Here is a 19,134-nt window from a genome sequence, read left to right as displayed (position 1 = left end):
TGCAATGGTCTCATGTGAATATGAAGTCAGATAGCAAAGGGCAACCTTATTCACATTAAGCATGAAAAAAGAGAATATAAAGCAAATACAATATTTTTCCATTTGAAACTTCTCAGTGTCTAGGCTGCTAGATATAGCATCTGGTAATACAAATTTAAACCATTGCTACATTTGGTTACCTATGGTTACATTTAGTTGTCATCAAGTAAAACTTCCAAATGAAATCCAGAGACAAACATTAACCTGCTCCTAAAACAAAAATTCTACAGTTTCCCCCTTGTGTATAGATTGTGTATTACTATTTCTTAATTCATATTTGCATTCCAAGACCGTAAGATGTTTCAGTGACTACTTCTGACAGACTGGCATGTTATATAATTTTTAGCACAAAACTGAAGGTTTTCATGCAAATGCTCGGCCCTGTAGATTCTAGAGCAAATGCCGGTCAAGGGATGAACTGTTCAAGAATTCTTAGCCTATCTATCATATTTTTAATTCGTATTTAGAAGAGGGACTATGTGTTTAGAGCCTATGTATCCCCATGGTGCCCAGTATTACTCTGATCCTATTCCTCATAATTATTGTCTCAAACCAGACAGCTAAGCTTCTGCTGCTTTTCCATGTAAAAATTAGTTTTCTGCTAGGTGGAGAGGCCTGTCTGATCTTCAGAACCCTGGAAGAAAGTTAACACATAAACACCTAAGCTAAATTCTGTCTCCAGGAAACAGTATTTTTCTGCATTTTTCCAAATAAACTGTCTTTGTCATGATTTGAATAGATACACCTTCTAGAATCACTGAGTGGCTGAATTCTTCCAGGGCCTGAGAAACTAACAACTTAGCCCATCCAATTATACTCAGTACCATCCTCTTCATTGCTCACTAGATCATGTTGCTGAGGTTGAAGCATGCCTTAACCCTAAAGCAAACTGACCAATAAAAACATGCTTTCAATTAATGATGAAGGCACAGGACCTTTAGTCTATAAGAAGCTACGACGTGAAGCTGAAATACACAGGCCATGGTAACGGCCAGACAAGCCTCCTTTTCCTCTAAAATTGGTGGCTGTGTGTTAGTTAAATAACTACCTAGAGTATTTCTCTTTATGCTTAACATCTACTGAATATAGACTTAAGTAACTCCATTATTGCTATTACTCATCAGTGAAGCCGGAAAATGCCAACAGAATGTGGATAAGATGCTGAAAAAAGGACTCTGTTTTAAAACACAAGGAAATGATATGTCAGTTCCATTGTTCTTGAGGAACTAACCAGAAAACATAATATTCAATGTGAAATAACACACAGCCAGTTTCAAAGACATGTGCTTTTGCACATAGAATTTCACTATATCTACGTCCTACAGAGTTCTCTCAATTTTCAAATTTCTGTCAAAGTACGTGAAAGCCAAAGAAAATGTTCATGATTTTCTCAACAAGCCACATTACAAATGCAGTGACAGAGGCCAAGTGATTAGAGAGTACACTTAACTGAAGACTTTGTTAAAATATAATGTCTGGGGAGAACCTTTTCTGTTTGTCTGTTTGGTTTGGTTTGGTTTTAGGGATGCACCTGCTGCTTACGGAAGTTCCCAGGCCAGGGGTCTTGCCCGGGAACTTCCCAGCTACAGCTGCCGGCCCCTACCACAGCGGCTTCCGGCCTACACCACAGCACTTGCTGGTCCACACCACAGCCACAGCAGTGTAGGATCTGAGCCATGTCTGCAGCCTACACCATAGCTTGCGGCAATGCCTGATCCTCAGCCCACCCAGCGAGGCCAGGGATCAAAGCCACGTCCTCTTGGGTACCGGTCGGGTTCATTACTGCTGAGCCACAAGGGGAACTCCCTGGTTAGACCCTTTGTGCCATTTATGCCAGATGAATTGCCTACCTTGGCATGAAACATCAACAGCTATGGCCACAGGCTCATTTGACAACCACTCTGTGTAACTTAAGTTTTATGAACAAGTAGAATGAATAGACATGAACAACTTCTCTTAGTCAAGAACTATGAAATCTCTATCATTGTAGTGAAAAGCAGCGAACAATCTATAATTGTTCCTGACTTCACTGTTACTTCATCTTTGTAAGACCAGACAGGACCTGTCATTCGTATAAAGGGCAGCTTTTATGTTACTAGAAAATTACTAATTTGGTAACATAGGTGTACATTTTGAAGGACATGTATTTCTTTTCAATTTGTGTTTGGCTTAAATCTAAAATCGCCCAGCCATGGTTCAGGACAGCCCCAGAGAAGTTCAGACCTAAAACATGTACTATCAACTCATATTCCAGTGTCTGAGTTCAAAGTTCACAGTTTAATAGGGGTTCCCAAATTTTAAAGAACTTCATCGGGGAGAAAAGAAGATTAGAAGAAGTTATTGGAGGAAGACCTAAAAGTCTGTATAGTGGTTCAGGCAAAGATACAGTACTTGAGATTGAGTCTCGATTGCAATAGCCTTGGAAAATTGTTACCACTGACACTTGTTGACAATTTCATGCACAAATCATTTTCTTGCCATACTGTTGAGTATGGGTCAGCCCCATTGTATCTGCATTGCAGCACCACAAAAACCAAAGAGGCACAGAAGTGACATGGTCCTCTCATTACACTGAATATAAGCTAGTGATTAATACCATGAACACATGAGAAAACAAATGACAAAGTGTGAATTAAGTCATGGGTTCCAGCCATCCCATAGCCAGCAATCTCTTTGCCGCATGGGATTCTATAAAATTGCATAGCACATACAGAATGTAAGGGCCTACTCATGTGCCTTGTACTAATTAGGATACCGGTCACTAACTTCAACAAAGGCTAAATACAAATCTGAGCTGGCGAGGCATTTCAGAAAGGTAAGATGACAAGACAGCACAAGATCCCAAAAGGTACAGCTTCTTTCGAGAATTCTATCTCCAGAAATGAATAAATACACATTTCAGAGGTAAAATTAATGAGAGGTCACCCCTCAGATTTCCTCATTTAAAAAATTAATAAAGAATGAGGAAGAAGAGTAAATTCAGAGGGAGGTCAGAAATAACGGCAAGGAAAGAAACTAATAAACAGAGTGATTAAATGAATCCATAATGAAATATAAAGTTAATAAAACCATAACTGGTGTTTGCGTTGAAGATTGTGATATGGAGGATTTCCCATCGTGGCTCAGTGGTTAAGGAATCCGACAAGGAAGCATGAGGTTGCGGGTGTGATCTCTGGCCTTGCTCAGTGAGTTAAGGATCCAGCATTGCTGTGAGTGTGGTGTAGGTCACAGACTCGGCTTGGATCTGGCAGTTCCTGTGGCTCTGGCAGAGGCTGGCGGCTACAGGTCCAACAAGCCACCTAGCCTGGGAGCACCATATGCCACAGGAGGAGACCTAGAAGCGGCAAAAAGGAAAAAAAAAAAAAAAAAAGGGTAAAATGGAATCCTAAAATAAATAAATACGAAACATTCATATCAACATTAAACCATTTTATTTATATTATTTCTAAAAGGACAGAGACATTTAAGCGGTATAAAATATTAACTAGATATGTTTGTTACATTTTTAAATAGCAGTCTTCAAACGAAAAACGGCAGGTTCCATACATACATTTACTGCTGCTGTCTCACAAAATTACCCAAAAACTTAAAGGAAACATTAAAAGGGAATGATTCCGTAAGAACAAAGTTAATGGATAAAAGGGTAACAATGACAGTCACATTTTGCAATCAAAAGTATACTAAAAGAAAAAACTGTAAACTCATGGAGCAATTCTGAAAATGCCTAGCAGGGGGGACAGTGCCAACAGGTAGTCCAAAGCTGCATGCTCTTGTAACGCAGAAGTATTCAAGAACTGGAAGCACTGTATACATTTGAAAATGAGGCTCACACTGTAGCTGAAAGTCAGACTGGTTGTACCTTTTGAGGAGAAACCTTTTTTCCCGTATTTCCTTGCAATCCTCAGAAGAGCAGAATAATATTTTGGTCTCCTGGGGGTTCCTGGACCAAGGGTCCTGCCTGGGGAACTGAGGCAAGCTAGCTCAGAGGACTAACCTGAGAGGGTCTGCCTTATGTAAGGTGTAGGCAGAAGCCTGATTTCTAGGCCTGTGCCCCACCCCCCTCTCGTCCTGGCAGATGTTCCAGGTTCAGGTCCCTCCTCAGCTCCACACACAACAGCCAGGAGTCGAGTTCCAGGTTCAGGTCCCTCCTCAGCTCCACACACAACAGCCAGGAGTCGAGCTCTCCAGGAGTCGAGCTGTCCAGCAGACAGTCACCCTCAGTCAAAATGGGCAGGGGGACTCCTTACACCTCCGTCACATTTATAAAATAAGAATGACATTTTGTGCTTCCAGCAGAAGCTCCAGGCCCTCGGAAAGGCTGCCTGGGACAGCATTTGAGCCTCTTCTTCACACAGGCATTACTGAACTATACAGCTAATTTCTAGTCTATAGTCTATAGTCTTTAACCACCTCAATGAACCAAGCTTGAAGGAATTTAAAAGGCAATTTAGCTTAAACACAAAAATAACTATTTTATCTGGTTGGAAATGTTTAAGGATGTTTTTCTTTTCACTTCGACACACGCACTCATGCTTCTCCCAAAGAGGATAGGCGTGGCAGCCAGGCTCTTGGGCCTGGGGTACGTGGTTTTGGAAAAAAGGAAGAAGAAAGGAAGGGGCGGGGGGAGTAAGATACGGTTTTAAAATGTTGCTTATTACTTAAACGCTTTCTAACTTATACGATGGGTGATCTAGCCTGCCATGAGGTTAGGTAGATGGGCAAAGAAAAAAAGTGGCCCCATCCACCTAGGCCGCCAGCCCTGAAGGTCAAAACACCAACTGAAAAGTCAAGACTCAGCACTTGGAGCCATCAAGTGGTGCTACTTTCCACATTCAAATAGCGAGGCCCCAGAAACTTAAACAGTTCCGTCCAGCATTACCAACGTGCCGCCACTCATACAATTCAATTATTCCATCAATCTCGACTCTAAGAGCAATGGACATGAGCATCCGATAAAGTAATACAGAATAAGGCTTAAACATGTGATCCCGGGGAGGTAGATAAGTCCAGTGAGGCCAACAGGGAAGGTGGACAAGGAGGCAGCTGAAAGCAGTGGTGGGCATCCTGCCTGTTCCAAGAGCTTCCCTCTCCCAGAGTGACAGGTCACCCCTCCATCTGCCAGGCTAACAGTCCTGAGCCACCAAGCTCGTGGGGGCCAAACTGGCAGAGAGGGTTGGCGATGAAACAGAGGCTCCGACTTGAGGAGCAGCACCCACTGGGGTATCCAAGGCAAAGCTAGACTCAGGATCATTTCAAAAGGAATTGATCCTGCAAGCAGTCGGTGACGGATAAAGCAGCAGGAATGGAGACACTGAGTCCTCTAATGGGACAAGATGGGGAGACGCACCTTGCATAGCCAAGCCAAGCAAGGTAAAGCTATAGGGATAAGCGCTTCCCCCAAGCCCATCAAATGCATATCAGAGATGCAAGGGGTGAGGTCTCTACCTGCCACTCTCCAGCAGAGCTGGCTCTCAGGGAAACGCTGGCAAGGGAGCTGCCTCACTAAGCGTATATACCACGCGAGCCTCAGGGAAGGAAGCAGGCTTCCTTGTTCAGCTGTTTCCTCAGTTCTCGCCAGCCTCACCAGTGCAACTGTTCAAGTAAGGTCACAGGCTTCGGCCCGGCCACCCTTCCTGCCTTCCCATCCCCCCAGAGGCCTCGGCCTTCTGCTTCCTGCAAGACAGGGAGCAGCCTCTGCACCTGCCACTCCTCCTCCCCGCCCCATGGCTGAAGCAGGACTGGTTCAGAGATCTCAGCTTCATGGAACGAGAAGGTGAGAGGCTCTTTCTGGCAGGTGCCAAGGTCCAGTTGTTGGCAGGAGGGGTAAAGGGGAGTGGGAGGGGGGGTAAGGGCCAGGGGCTACTTCTTGCTAGTGTGCTGCCTCCGGGCCTGTAGCTGTTGCCAAGCCCCTGGGGGCTTGGGTCCCGCACCAATGGAAAAGGAAGGTCCTTTTCTAACAAAGCCCTGGATGGGTGTTGAGGACGCCCCAAAGGAGAGGCTGCTGCCTGATGTGCCCACCCCAGGGCCAGGGGTGCTCTGACCAAAGGTGGGCGTGGAGGCGCCTCCAAACACAGGTTGGCTCTCTGCACTGCAGGCCACATTGAGGCCAAAGGATGTGTTCTGGCTGGGTGCACCCAGGCTCTTCTGACTCAAGCCTCCCACAAAAGGAGTCGTGCTGCCAGCGGTCCCACTCTGTCCTGCTCCGGAGCCAAAGGCTCCTGAGGCAGAGCTGGTGCCTGGCGAAGCCACACTGAGCCCAAAGCCTCTGCTGCCAGACGGTGGGGCTGCCCGTCCCCCAAATGTGAAGGGAGATGGTGTCGTGCTACTGGAGCGACTGGCCCCACTGCCGGTGGTCTGGGCTGTAGCTCCAAAGCCAGAGGTGGTGGCTGCACCAAAGGAGAAAACGGCTGTGGTGCTGCCAAAGGCTGGCTGGGGGCCGGCAAGGGTGCCCGAGGCAGAGGCTGTGGCTTTCAGGCCACCAAGAGTGGACTGTGTGGTGCTGCCAAAGGCTGGCTGGGCTGTGGCTGGAGTGGCAGTCGGGGCGGGGGCTGCAGAGTTTCCCAACGTGAAGGAGCTGCACAAGCTGGGGACAAGGGATGGCTTGGCAGCCCACTGCTGCTGCCCATCAGTGGCCCCAAACCTGGGCTGGGCGTTGGATCCTGGCTTGGCACTTGAGCCAAAGGGAACGCTGATGGCTGGGCGGGGGGTGCTACTGAATGTCAGCGTGGCCTGGCTGGTGGTGGCTGGGGCAGAGGCTGGAAGGCTGCTGCCCAAATCACTAAAGCCAGCAGTGCTAGCGCTGCTGCTGCTGCTGCTGCTGCTGCTGCTGCTGCTGCTGGCCACTGCCTGAGGGGCACCGGGAAGGGACTGGCCAAAGCTGGTGACTGCTCTTGAAGGAGGCATGGTGGGAGGCTTACCAAGCTGGACTATGGAGCTGGAACCCACAGCTGGGTTTGTGAAGCTGCCACCAGAGGCAGAGGGAGTCCCAAAGAGGACGGGCTGGGAGGTGGAAGCGGTGGTGCTAGTCACGCGGCTCAGGGTGCTGGTCATGCTGCTCACACGGAAGCTGAACACGGGCTTCAGAGCAGAGTCTACGGAGGTGCCAGCTGTGGTCGCAGCAGCCACTGCAGAGGTGGCGCGGGTCTGGCCAGGGAAGAGAGGGGCGCTCATAGCACTGGCTGGAGGAGCTGCCTGCTTGAAGAAGGGAGTTACTATGGGCACGGATGCAGGGGCCTCCCTGGTGTGAAAGCCAGGTTTAAAAGTGCGGGATGGGCTGCGGGTACTTGCGGGGAGGGCTGAGCTGGAAGATGTGGTGGCTGGGACCTTGGAAGGGCTAGAGGGCAAGGGGCCCTCGTTCTTGCTTTTAGGAGGGGGCCAAAAAATGGGATCGAGCACGGGAGATGGTGAAGACACAGCAGGAGCTGCAGAGGCAGGAGGCTTAGCAGGTGAGGTGCCCAGCATTCTACAAGGAATGTTCTGCTTGGGAGGGGGAGGGGGGGCCGACAAGGCTTGGGAGTTGGCAGACGTCTCAGCCTCAGGGGCTGGAGGTGACTTGGTGTCAGTGACTGGTCCTGTGGAAGAAGCGGGGGTAAGGGTGCCGCCACAGAAAACGGCTGTAGGTTTGCAGTCCGAGGAGGTGCCCGCGAGAGGCCCTGACTGTGAAGAGCCAAGAGGGGCCAGAGGGCTGGGTGTCTTCGGAGGCGAATGGGCCACAGGGCTTGCCATGCCAGCAGACTTGGGGGGCGATGGTAGGCCTGGGGAATCCTGCTGCTTCTTCAAGCTCTTCAACAGTGGGCTAGGGCTTGGGGCTGGGAGGGAGGTTTTGGTGGCAGGAGTCCCAGCAGTAGGCAGGCTGAAAGAGACCGGAGGCTGACCGGTAGGTGGGTTCTCAGGGACAGCGCTCAAGGCAGTATCAGTCTTATCCTCCAAGATCTCGCTGAACCATTGTGACAAAGCTTTCTTTTCCAAGTCTAAGTCTTCCGCAGTGACTGAATACCCAAGCTGGGGAGGTGGAGGCAAGGTCAGCTGCTCCCCTCGCCAGGACCGCAGCAGCTGCACCTTCCGCTTACGCTGCCCTGAGCTGCCAGGTGTTGGTGGAGAACTCCACGAGTTCTCTTTCTCCCTTGTGGTGGTATCGGCAACTTCTGCTCCCTGGGACTCCTTGTCTGTTGTGAATGCAGTTGAAGAAGCCGAATGATGAGAAAGTTCCTCTTCTCTTATTTCCTTTGCTGGCCTCGCTAGAGCCTGGGAGCAGGACGAAGCTGGCCTGGAGAAGGGGGATGACCTAGGACCACTCCTCTTCCGCAGCTGAGAGAGACCTCCAGTAGAACTGTAAGAACTGGTGATGGCATTGCGCCTGGAGATGGGCACGCCGCCTGAGTACGTGCTGGTCAAGGAGCTCAGAGAAGAGGTGCGTGACCTCTTATTTAAGTGGGCATCTGAGCTCTGGGGACTGAGACCTCTCTTCAGAGACCCAGGCTTAGGCACAAAAGAGGCAGGGATTCCACTGGCCGCCAGCGGCTCAAATGCTGAATGTCCACGTCCACTGCTGTCCTGGCGCCTTCTCTTTTCTTCCTGGCCATCAGCCAGTATTTGGTCTTCCTCCTTCACCGTCCTTTTCTTCCTCGCTCTGAGGGCACTCAGCACAGTCTCCTTTGCACATGGGTCTGGGGCACTAGCTGATGGGGAGGACACGGTTGAGCTGCTACTCTGCTCTGATAGCGGGGGACGAATCCGCTTGCTATCCGGAGGAGCAATCCTCACTCTCACTGGGCTGCACACCACTTTGGAATTGCGAGCAGAGAGCACAGTCTTCCTGTGACAACTATTCCAGCACACCGTGGGAAGGACCCCCAGCGAGGCATAGTGGGCCTGCTGGATTGGGTATCTCCTTCGAGGTGTTATTACAAACCGATGTGCTACAGGGCCACAACCCCGGAGGGCCGTCCTCCTAGAGGGTCGGGGAAGAGGAGTGGGTAGGGAGGGGTGAGTATGAACCCCGGGGGTATGGCCTGATGGAGCTGGCGGCGGCGGCGTGGGGCGGGTGGGCGGGCGGCGGCCAGGCCTCTCCCGCAGGTCCCTGGCCTCCGAGGTGGAGGCAGGCTGCGGGGGGGCGGGCTTGCCTAGGTAGTTGCCCATGAGGAACAGATGAGCGCGGGTCCAAGTCCTTGGAAGAGGCGCGGAGGCTCTAGGAGACTTCCGTTTACTGCTGACTACGCCGGAGGCAAGGTGAGCAGTGTTCCATGGCAGCGCGCCTTCAGAACCAGCGAGGTTCGGAAGGCGCGTGAACCTCGGGGGGCTCGCGGCGCAGGCCCCACCAGGCCGCGGTCGCCCCCACAGCTAGCCAGGCCAGCGTAACCGCCACCCCCGCGGGCACCAAGTACAGCACGAGGCCCAGCAGCCACAGGCCCAGCAGCGCTGCCCCTGCCCCTGGCGGCACCAGCCCACAGACCCAAGGTCCCTAACACTGGCTATCAACCTCCGCTCCACAGGTTGCCTCCTGCAGTCACCACAGCTGCTGCAGACACCGTGACTACGCAAGCAAGGGTAGCCCCGGAATAAATAATAATAACAAACAGTCAAAAATAAAACCCCCAAAACAAATGTGCATGCGCCAGATATACTTGAGTGAAAATAATCACATAGGTAAGATACAGACACATATACCTATATCATAAAAATGCTTGGAGAATGTCAACTTTAGGATAATGCTACACAGGCAGGGGATGAGGCTATCAATGAAGACAAAAGGGGAACCTCAGTGGGATGTACTGTACTTGATTTTACAACACTTTCCAAATCTGAAATAGACCTAAGTAACATGTTAAGACATGTTAAACATAATCTCCATATGATGAATGATTCATCATCTTTGTATTTTTATCTACGGTTGAAATAATGAGAAAGTGGAGAAACGTACTACATGTCTGTATGTTAAAATGTTTAGAGGATTCAGAAAAGAACACAAATAAAACACTATCTTTACATAGATAGACAGGTAAATAGTCTAATATATTCGACCAAAATAATAGTCTTTGGTGCCCCACAGTTTTAAAACTTCCAAAGGACCGATTACTTGTTCCCTCATATGACTACATGACTTGTAATCATTCAGATGATTCCATCTGAATGGTTAAAAAGAAACCAAATGAGGTCATCTCATTTGAATGTAAATTAGTACAGCCATGGTGGGAACCAGCATGGAGATTCCTCAAAAAGTTAAAGGAAAAAAAAAAAAATACCATAGGATACAGCAATTTCAAACTGAAGGACATGAAATCGGTACTTCAAAATGATATCTGCACTCCCATGTTCACTGCAGGAACATTCACCATAACCAATATAAGAAAACCAGGTAAGTGCCCAACAACAGATGAATGGATAACGTGTGTGTGTGTGTGTGTGTGTGTGTGTGTGTGTGTGTGTGTGTGTGTGTGTGTGTGTGTGTGTGTGTGTGTGTGTGTGTGTGTGTGTGTGTGTGTGTGTGTGTGTGTGTGTGTGTGTGTGTGTGTGTGTGTGTGTGTGTGTGTGTGTGTGTGTGTGTGTGTGTGTGTGTGTGTGTGTGTGTTATCCAGCCTTAAATGCCCAAGAGATCCGGCCACTTGCAGCAAAACAGATGAACCTGGAAGACCTGCTAAATCACATAAACCAAACACAAAAAGATAGAATGATCTCACTCATTTATAGGATCCAAAAGTGGAATACATAGAAGCAAAGACTAGAACAGAGCTCACCAGGGGCAGAGAGGTGGGAGAAATGAGCATATGTTGGCCAAAGGACACACACTGCACCTATGTAGGAAAAATTAAGCTCGAGCGCCAAAGCAGAGTATGGTAACTATAAATTAGACCAAATGGTCCTAACAGGCATACATAAATATTTCTACGCAACAGAACAACAAACACTCTTCTCAAGTGCACAGAGCACATTCTTTAGGATAGATCATATCATGAGCCACATCATGTTAAACTTTCACAAATTTTAAAAGATTTAAAACTATAGCAACTTGTTCACCCATGATGGATAAGACACTAAAAAACAACAAGAGGAATGCTGGAAAGTTTACAAACATACAGAAACTAAACAACACAACTCGGAACTACCAATGGGTCAAATAAGAAATCCAAAGATTTACAACAAAATAACCTGTTGTAACCTGTTGTTCATTTAAACAAATGAAAACAGAAACGCAATATACCAAAACAGAGAGGATGCTACAAAAGCAGTTCCTACAAGGAATTTTATATTGATACAAGCAAATGTTAAGAAGAAAACATCTTGGGTTCCCGTCATGGAACAGTGGATACCAAACCGACTAGGAACCATGAGGTTGCAGGTTCGATCCCTGGCCTCGCTCAGTGGGTTAAGGATCCCATGGTGCCCTGAGCCATGGCATAGTTCACAGATATGGCTCGGATCTGGCATTGCGTTTGCTGTGGTGTAGGCTGGCAGCTATAGCTCCGACTGGACCCCTAGCCTGGGAGACTCCATATGCTGAGGGGGTGGCCCTAAAAAGTTTTGTTTTGTTTTGCTTTGTTTTTTTATGTAAGAAAGAAGAAGGAAAGAAAAAAATCTCCATTAAATACCTGAACATTTCAATTTTTTGAAATTGCTTTCAAGGAATCAGAAACAGGAAGAAGCTAAGCCCAAGGTTAGAAAGGAAGGAAGGAAATATAAAAGATCAACATGGGAAAAAATGAAATAGAAGGAGACGGCCATAACCAACCAACCAGTCAAACAACAACAACACCAACAACAAAAGCAATAAAAGAACTGCTTGGAAAGATAAATATAATGACTACTCCTCTCTCAAATATGGCATGAATGAACCTATATATTAAAGAGAAACACTCTCACAGACACTTGGAACAGACTTGTGGTTGCCAAGGGGGTTGTGGGGAGGGAGTGGAATACTTGGGGAGTTTGGGGTTGGGAAATGCAAACTACTACATTTAGAATGGATAAGCAATGAGGTCCTATGGATAGCACAGGGAATTATATCCAGTCTCTTGGGATAGAACATGATGGAAGAGAGTATGAGAAAAAGAATGCATATGTGTATATATGTGTATGGGTGTGTGTGTGTATACACTATGCTGTATAGAAAAAACTGACACAATGTTATAAATCAACTATGATTTTAAAAAAACTTTAGACTAAGAAAAAGAGAGAAAATTCAAAAAAATTAGAAATGAAAGAGGAGACGCTAGAGAAAAACATATGCTAAAGACATAGTGCACTATAGGCAAAAAAGACATTTAGAAGTAGTCTTTAGAGAAAATCTTCCCGATCCTTGTGAAAAGTGTTGCTACCACTTTTGTTAGACACACCTCCCACCTTAACCCACTCCAAACCAGCTCCATGGTCCTGCCTAAGGCGCTGATACTATTTGGAAGTGACCATGGAAAAATCAATGTCCATGAATATGGTCAAAATTCAGTAAGAAAGGACTGAGTTGAAAATAAAACATTTGACAAAATCGAGCACTGATTTATGATGAAAATCCTGCATAAACTAAACCTAGAGATATGAAAATATGTGGAACAGAATATGGGAAAGCTAGAGTTAAAATCATATTTAATGATGAGAGGCCAAATACTTTTTCCTTAAGATCAGGAAAAAGACCTTACCACTCTTACCACTTCCACTCAGCATTGTACTGGAGCATCTCGCAGCGCAACATGTTAAGGGGAAAATTAATAAATGGAACATTAACTAGGAAAGAATAAAATCTGCCTTTATCCACAGATTGTAGGACTTTAAAGAAGAACACGAAGGAGATCTATTTAACCCATTCTAATCTATTCCATAATGGTTGGGGCAGGGCTTCTGATCATAAAACATTTTGTGTGTGTGTGTGTGTGTGTCTTTTTGCTGTTTCCTGGGCCACTCCCGCGGCATATGGAGGTTCCCAGGCTAGGGGTCAAATTGGACCTGTAGCCTCCGGCCTATGCCAGAGCCATAACAACGTGGGATCCGAGTCACATCTGCAACCTACACCAAGGCTCACGGCAACGTGGGATCGTTAACCCACTGAGCAAGGGCAGGGACTGAACCCGCAACCTCATGGTTCCTAGGCAGATTGGTTAACCACAGCACCACGACGGGAACTCCTGAACATAAACCATTTTCTAAAGGAAAGAACACCTGAGCTTAAGAGTAAACTATACAGACCATTGATTCAGACCTAGAGGATGTTTAAAAGAGAAACTTTTAAGGTAGCAATAAAGGGAACTACTCATTTGGGGGGTTCACTAAAGTAGTCAACTCTTGCGTGTACAGCAGCCTACAAGATGTACATGTCAGTAGCTTGAAGTTCTACACAGACCACTCATCTGGGCTAGTCTTAATAATATGCTCAGCTGTAATAAATCTGCATGACGGCATTTAGGAGTTTCTCAATGAAATTCAAATTTATATATTTCATGAGTCTCCAAAAGCCATCAAAACCGTTTAATGAATGGACCACTACGGCCTTGCTGAACTTGGAAGATTTGTGCGTCATGGTTGATGTGAATTAGCCGTGGGTTTTACTTCCATAAGCCACCGCTTCCACCCCTTCATTCTTCTGTATATCATCTGATAGCAACCTTTTTGGCTACTGTACTTGCTTTATCTAAAACAGAGTTAGCAGTTCTCTTGGGGAAAGACTTTATCACTATTCTGATCTTCAAGAATAAAATACACATAGACATTTTCGTTATTTTCAAGAACGACCCAAAAGTTGACTTCTCCGTTGCGTCTTTCTAGGCCTCTGGTCAGAATTAATCTTACTCTTTCCCACATTCATATTTCACAACATTTTCTGAAAAACGGTCTCTTTACCTCTACAGAGTTTGTATCTCATGACTCATCAGGAAAATAGATGTCTTCATTAAGTTGAACTGCAGGGGCATTAGAGACCAGGTTTCAGGTGGATTAACTGTTCAACTCAGTGTTCTCTATAGAGCAAGATCACAAGGGCTCTACATTGATCACTTGCTGTAATACCACAGTGAACTGACCACCAGGGTTCAATTAGGGACTGCCTCACTCTACCTAACAAATCAGGGCTTATAATTTCTAATATACGGCACCACCCTAACAATTCACTGAATGCTTGCTTCTTCAGAGTCAAATGTCAAGTGTTTTTGCCAAACTAGTTTAATATATACATATATATTCTTCAAATACAAAGTCATCGATCAGCTAATTTACCTATCTACGATCATTCTTCTCTCCCTTTTGCTCATGTCTTCCCACTGTGAGAGTGTTGGAATAAAGGAAGAAAGCAAGGAAAATGTGGGTGACCTTCGACTACTTATGGCAATCTAGTACATGTCTCTGTATATATCATAGAAGCAATGAAGCAATCAATCAATCTACGATCATTCTTCTCTCCCTTTTGCTCATGTCTTCCCACTGTGAGAGTGTTGGAATAAAGGAAGAAAGCAAGGAAAATGTGGGTGACCTTCGACTACTTATGGCAATCTAGTACATGTCTCTGTATGTATCATAGAAGCAATGAAGCACGGATCTAAAGATAAGTAACCAATCGGTTCTTATAAATCACAAAGATATTAAATGTAAGTGGAATAATTATGTAGATATGATATATAAAGAGCATGGATTTTAATGTTGACAGAGCAAAAATATCCTTTTACTACCTCAGTATGCCTTAATCTAACATATATATTATAGAGGAATATACACTCAATTTAGGAACTTTATAAAATACTGAAAAGTGTAACAGTCCCTCGAAATAACCACAGTAAGACAAATCCATAATGATACCACTAAAGGTAACAGCATTAACGAGATGGAGGTGTGGAGGTGTTCGTAAAATTTTTGCAGATTTGATTCTATAAATGGTACTAAGCACTGGAATTCATTCAGGTCTTTTATTTTTTGGCTGTGTATTTACTGGGCTAGTCATTTAACCCCTAACGATTTAGGGCTTAGTTTCTACTGGTAAAATACATGTTTTAAAATGTGGCATGATGTGTAAATCAATGAGGTAATCTGTGTAAAGCTTAGCTTCTATAGCTAGGATAGGGAAAATGGTGAAAGTAGCAAAAATTCTTGTGATGACAAATTCTATCCTAGAGGGGCAAAGCTGGACAAAGTACGTTATAAACAAAACACACAGAATTGTGGCCCTAAGCAAAAAGCAAAGGCACAAATTATCTATATAATAACTACTTTATGCAGTTGAAATCTTTGGAAAGGATTTAGAATCAGTTAAATTATACTGGAAAGTAGGATTGAGCAGGGGAAAAAAAAAAAAAGCGCTTTAGCCATTTAGAAAATCTTTCTATTCCAAAACCAGACAAAGATAACACCAAAAAAGATAATTATCGGCCAATATCTTTGATGGACATAGATGCAAAAATTCTCAGCAAAATCTTAGCCAACCAAATCCAACAACACATCCAAAAAAGTATGCACCATGACCAGCAGGGTACATCCCAGGTTCACAAGGATGGTTCAACATACGCAAATCAATCAACGTCATACACCACATTAACAAACGATGTCAAAAATCATCTCAATAGATGCAGAAAAAGCATTTGACAAAGTCCAACATCCATTCATCATCAAGACCCTCACCAAAGTGGGTATAGAGGGAATATTCCTGAACATAATCAAACCCATTTATGACAACCCCACAGCAAATATAATACTCAAGGGGGAAAAGCCGAAAGCCTTCTCACTCAAATCTGCAACAAGACACGGATGCCCACTCTCACCACTGCGACTCAACACAGTTTTGGAAGTCCTAGCCACAGCAATTAGACAAACAAAAGAAATAAAAGGCATCCATATAGGAAGAGAAGAGATCAAACTGTCACTGGATGCAGACGACATGATACTATACATAGAAAACCCTAAGGACTCAACCCAGAAACTACTTGCACTGATAAAGAAATTCAGCAAAGTGGCAGGATATAAGATTAACCTTCAGAAATCAGCCACCTTTCCGTATACCAGCAATGAAATATTAGAAAAGGAATACAGGAATACAAAAATACAATACCTTTTAAAATTGCACCTCACAAAATCAAATACCTCGGAATACACCTGACTAAAGAGGTAAAGGACCTATATGCCAAGACCTATAAAACTTCAATCAAAGAAATCAAACAAGATGTAAAGAAATGGAAAGATGTTCCATGTTCATGGACTGGAAAAATCAATATTGTAAAAATGGCCATGCTACCCAAAGCAATCTACAGATTCAATGCTATCCCTATCAAATTACCCATGACATTTTTCACAGAACTACAACAAACAATCCAAACATCTAGATGGAACCACAAAAGACCCAGAATCGCCAAAGCAATCCTGAGAAACAAAAACCAAGCGGGAGGCATACCATTCCCAGACTTCAAGAAATATTACAAAGCCACAGTCAGCAAAACAGTGTGGTACTGGTGTCAAAACAGACAGACAGACCAAGGGGACAGAATAGAGAACCCGGAAATAAACCCTGACACCTATGGTCAATTAAGCTTTGGCAAGGGAGGCAAGAACATAAAATGGGAAAAAGAAAGTCTATTCAGCAAGCATGGCTGGGAAACCTGGACAGCTGCATGCAAAGCAATCAAACTAGAACACACCCTGCACAAAAATAAACCCCAAATGGCTGAAAGACTTAAATATAAGACAGGACACCATCAAACTCCTAGAAGAGAACACAGGCAAAACACTCTCTGTCATCAACATCATGAATATTTTCTCAGGTCAATCTCCCAAAGCAATAGAAATAAAAGCAAAGGTAAACCCATGGGACCTCTTCAAACTGAAAAGCTTTTGCACAGCAAAGGAAACCCAAAAGAAAACAAAAAGACAACTTACAGAATGGGAGAAAATACTTTCAAATGATGCATCCGACAAGGGCTTAATCTCTGGAATATATAAGCAGCTTATACAACTCAACAGCAAAAAAGCCAATCAATCAATGGAAAAATGGGCAAAAGACCTGAATAGACATTTCTCCAAGGAAGATATACAGATGGCCAGCAAACACATGAAAAAATGCTCCACATCGCTGATTGTAAGAGAAATGCAAATCAAAACTACCATGAGATACCACCTCACACCAGTCACAATGGCCCTCATTCATAAGCCCACAAATAACAAGTGCTGGAGGGGGTGTGGACAAAAGGGAACCCGCCTGCACTGTTGGTGGGAATGTGAACTGGTACAGCCACTATGGAGAACAGTTTGGAGATACCTTGGAAATCTATACACAGAACTTCCATACGACCCCCAATCCCACTCTTGGGCATATATCTGGACAAAACTCTTCTTAAGAGAGACACATGCACCCGCATGTTCATTGCAGCACTATTCACAATAGCCGGGACATGGAAACAACCCAAATGTCCATCAACAGATGAATGGACTCGGAAGATGTGGTATATATGCACAATGGAACACTACTCCGCCAAAAAAAAAAAGAATGACATAATGCCATTTGCAGCAACATGGATGGAACTAAAGACTCTCATACTGAGTGAAATGAGCCAGAAAGACAAAGACAAATACCATATGATAGCACTCATAACTGGAATCTAATATCCACCACAAATGAACATCTCCACCGAAAAGAAAATCATGGACTTGGAGAATAGACATGTGGCTGCCTGAAGGGAGAGGGAGGGAGTGGGAGGGATCGGGAGCTTGGGATTATCAGACACTACTTAGAATAGAGTTACAAGGAGACCCTGCTGAGCAGCATTGAGAACTATGTCTAGATACTCATATTGCAACAGAACATAGGGTGGGAAAAAACGTACACATGTAAGAATAACTTGATCCCCATGCTGTACTGCAGGAAAAAAATAAAAAAAGAAGAAAATCTTTCAAAAATGTTCATTCTAAACTTCCTTTTGCAAGAAGGGACATGCAACACAACTATAGTTTCTTACTCTGTTTTTTACTGTTAATTTTTTTTTTTTTCTTGGTCTGTTTCTGGCTGCCCCCGCACCATATGGCAGTTCCCAGGCCAGGGACTGAATCCAATCCCTATCAGCAACCTACACCACAGCTATAGCAATGTTGGATCCTTAAACCCCTGCACTGCACCAGGAATTGAACTGGCCATGGCACAGACACAAGCTGGATCACTGACCCACTGCGCCACCACAGGGACTCTCCATTGCTTAGTTTGAAAGGCTGTAAAAATTCCTAGGATCACTCTTCTGTAAACCCAAAACAGTTGGATAGGAACTTCATCTTGCACTCTGCTGCACATCAGAGATGCAAGTGGTGAGGGCTCTACCGGCGGACCTCCAGCCGCAAATAGGCAAAAATGACCCCATCTACAAAACAGAAACAGATCGGGCACGTGGAGAACAGACTTGTGGATGCTGCTGGGGACAGAGGAGGGAGTGGCTGGATGGGGAGTGTGGGGTTGGAGTATACAAACTATTAAGTTTGGAATGGATAAGTACTGGCGTCCGACTGTACAGCAGAGGGAACTCTGTCCTGTCTCTTGCGTTACAACATTATGGAATATAACATGAAAATAGAAGGAATATATATATATATATATATATATATATACATATATATATATATTCACACACACACACATATACACAACTGGGTCACTTTGTTCAACAGCAACTTCTTAAATATAACATACTAAGTATTTGGACAGCTGTTCCCCTATTAACCTCAGGTGACTAACCACTCACCACTGTGGAGAGCATCACTGATGCTACCAATTTTATTACCCTGCTTGAATTCCTGCCAGTTTTCTGTGTTTTCTCCTATGTAAAAATTATCCTTAAGTACTTTTCTGTAATCTGAATGCGATCATCCATATACATGCTGCTGACTGAAGAAATGTTTTCATATCGAGATACGAGGAAGTCATCCTGGATTTCACCTGATTTGGCCTGAACTTTACACTAACTAGAACACTCTTTCCCATGACCTGCCAAACATCCTTAGTACACCTGCTTTAACCACTAAAGGAAATAATGCACTAAGAACATCAAGATGGGGAATTCCTGGAGTGGCACAGCGGAAACCAATCCAACTAGGCCCCGTGAGGTTGTGGCTTCACTCCCTGGCCTCGCTCAGTGGCTTCAGGATCTGGTGGTG

General features: G+C 45.0%; 1 protein-coding gene and 1 pseudogene across 5 annotated transcripts in view; both read right to left on the bottom strand.

Annotated features, from left to right (window-relative positions):
- The window catches only part of LOC110255677 (uncharacterized), a 1,749,062-nt gene that overhangs the window by 774,106 nt on the left and 955,822 nt on the right, over positions 1-19,134 (bottom strand). The window lies entirely within an intron of this gene.
- LOC110258678 (nuclear envelope pore membrane protein POM 121C pseudogene) lies at positions 489-9,177 on the bottom strand (annotated as a pseudogene). The gene has a single exon (XR_014818231.1). The product of XR_014818231.1 is annotated as a nuclear envelope pore membrane protein POM 121C pseudogene (transcript).

Source organism: Sus scrofa, chromosome 10 (genome assembly GCF_054392235.1).
Source record: "Sus scrofa isolate SSC_HxYL_T2T_F1_AM1 chromosome 10, Sscrofa_HxYL_maternal_Yorkshire_Landrace_v2.0, whole genome shotgun sequence".
Taxonomy (NCBI): domain Eukaryota; kingdom Metazoa; phylum Chordata; class Mammalia; order Artiodactyla; family Suidae; genus Sus; species Sus scrofa.
This window is presented reverse-complemented; position numbering and strand designations above follow the sequence as displayed.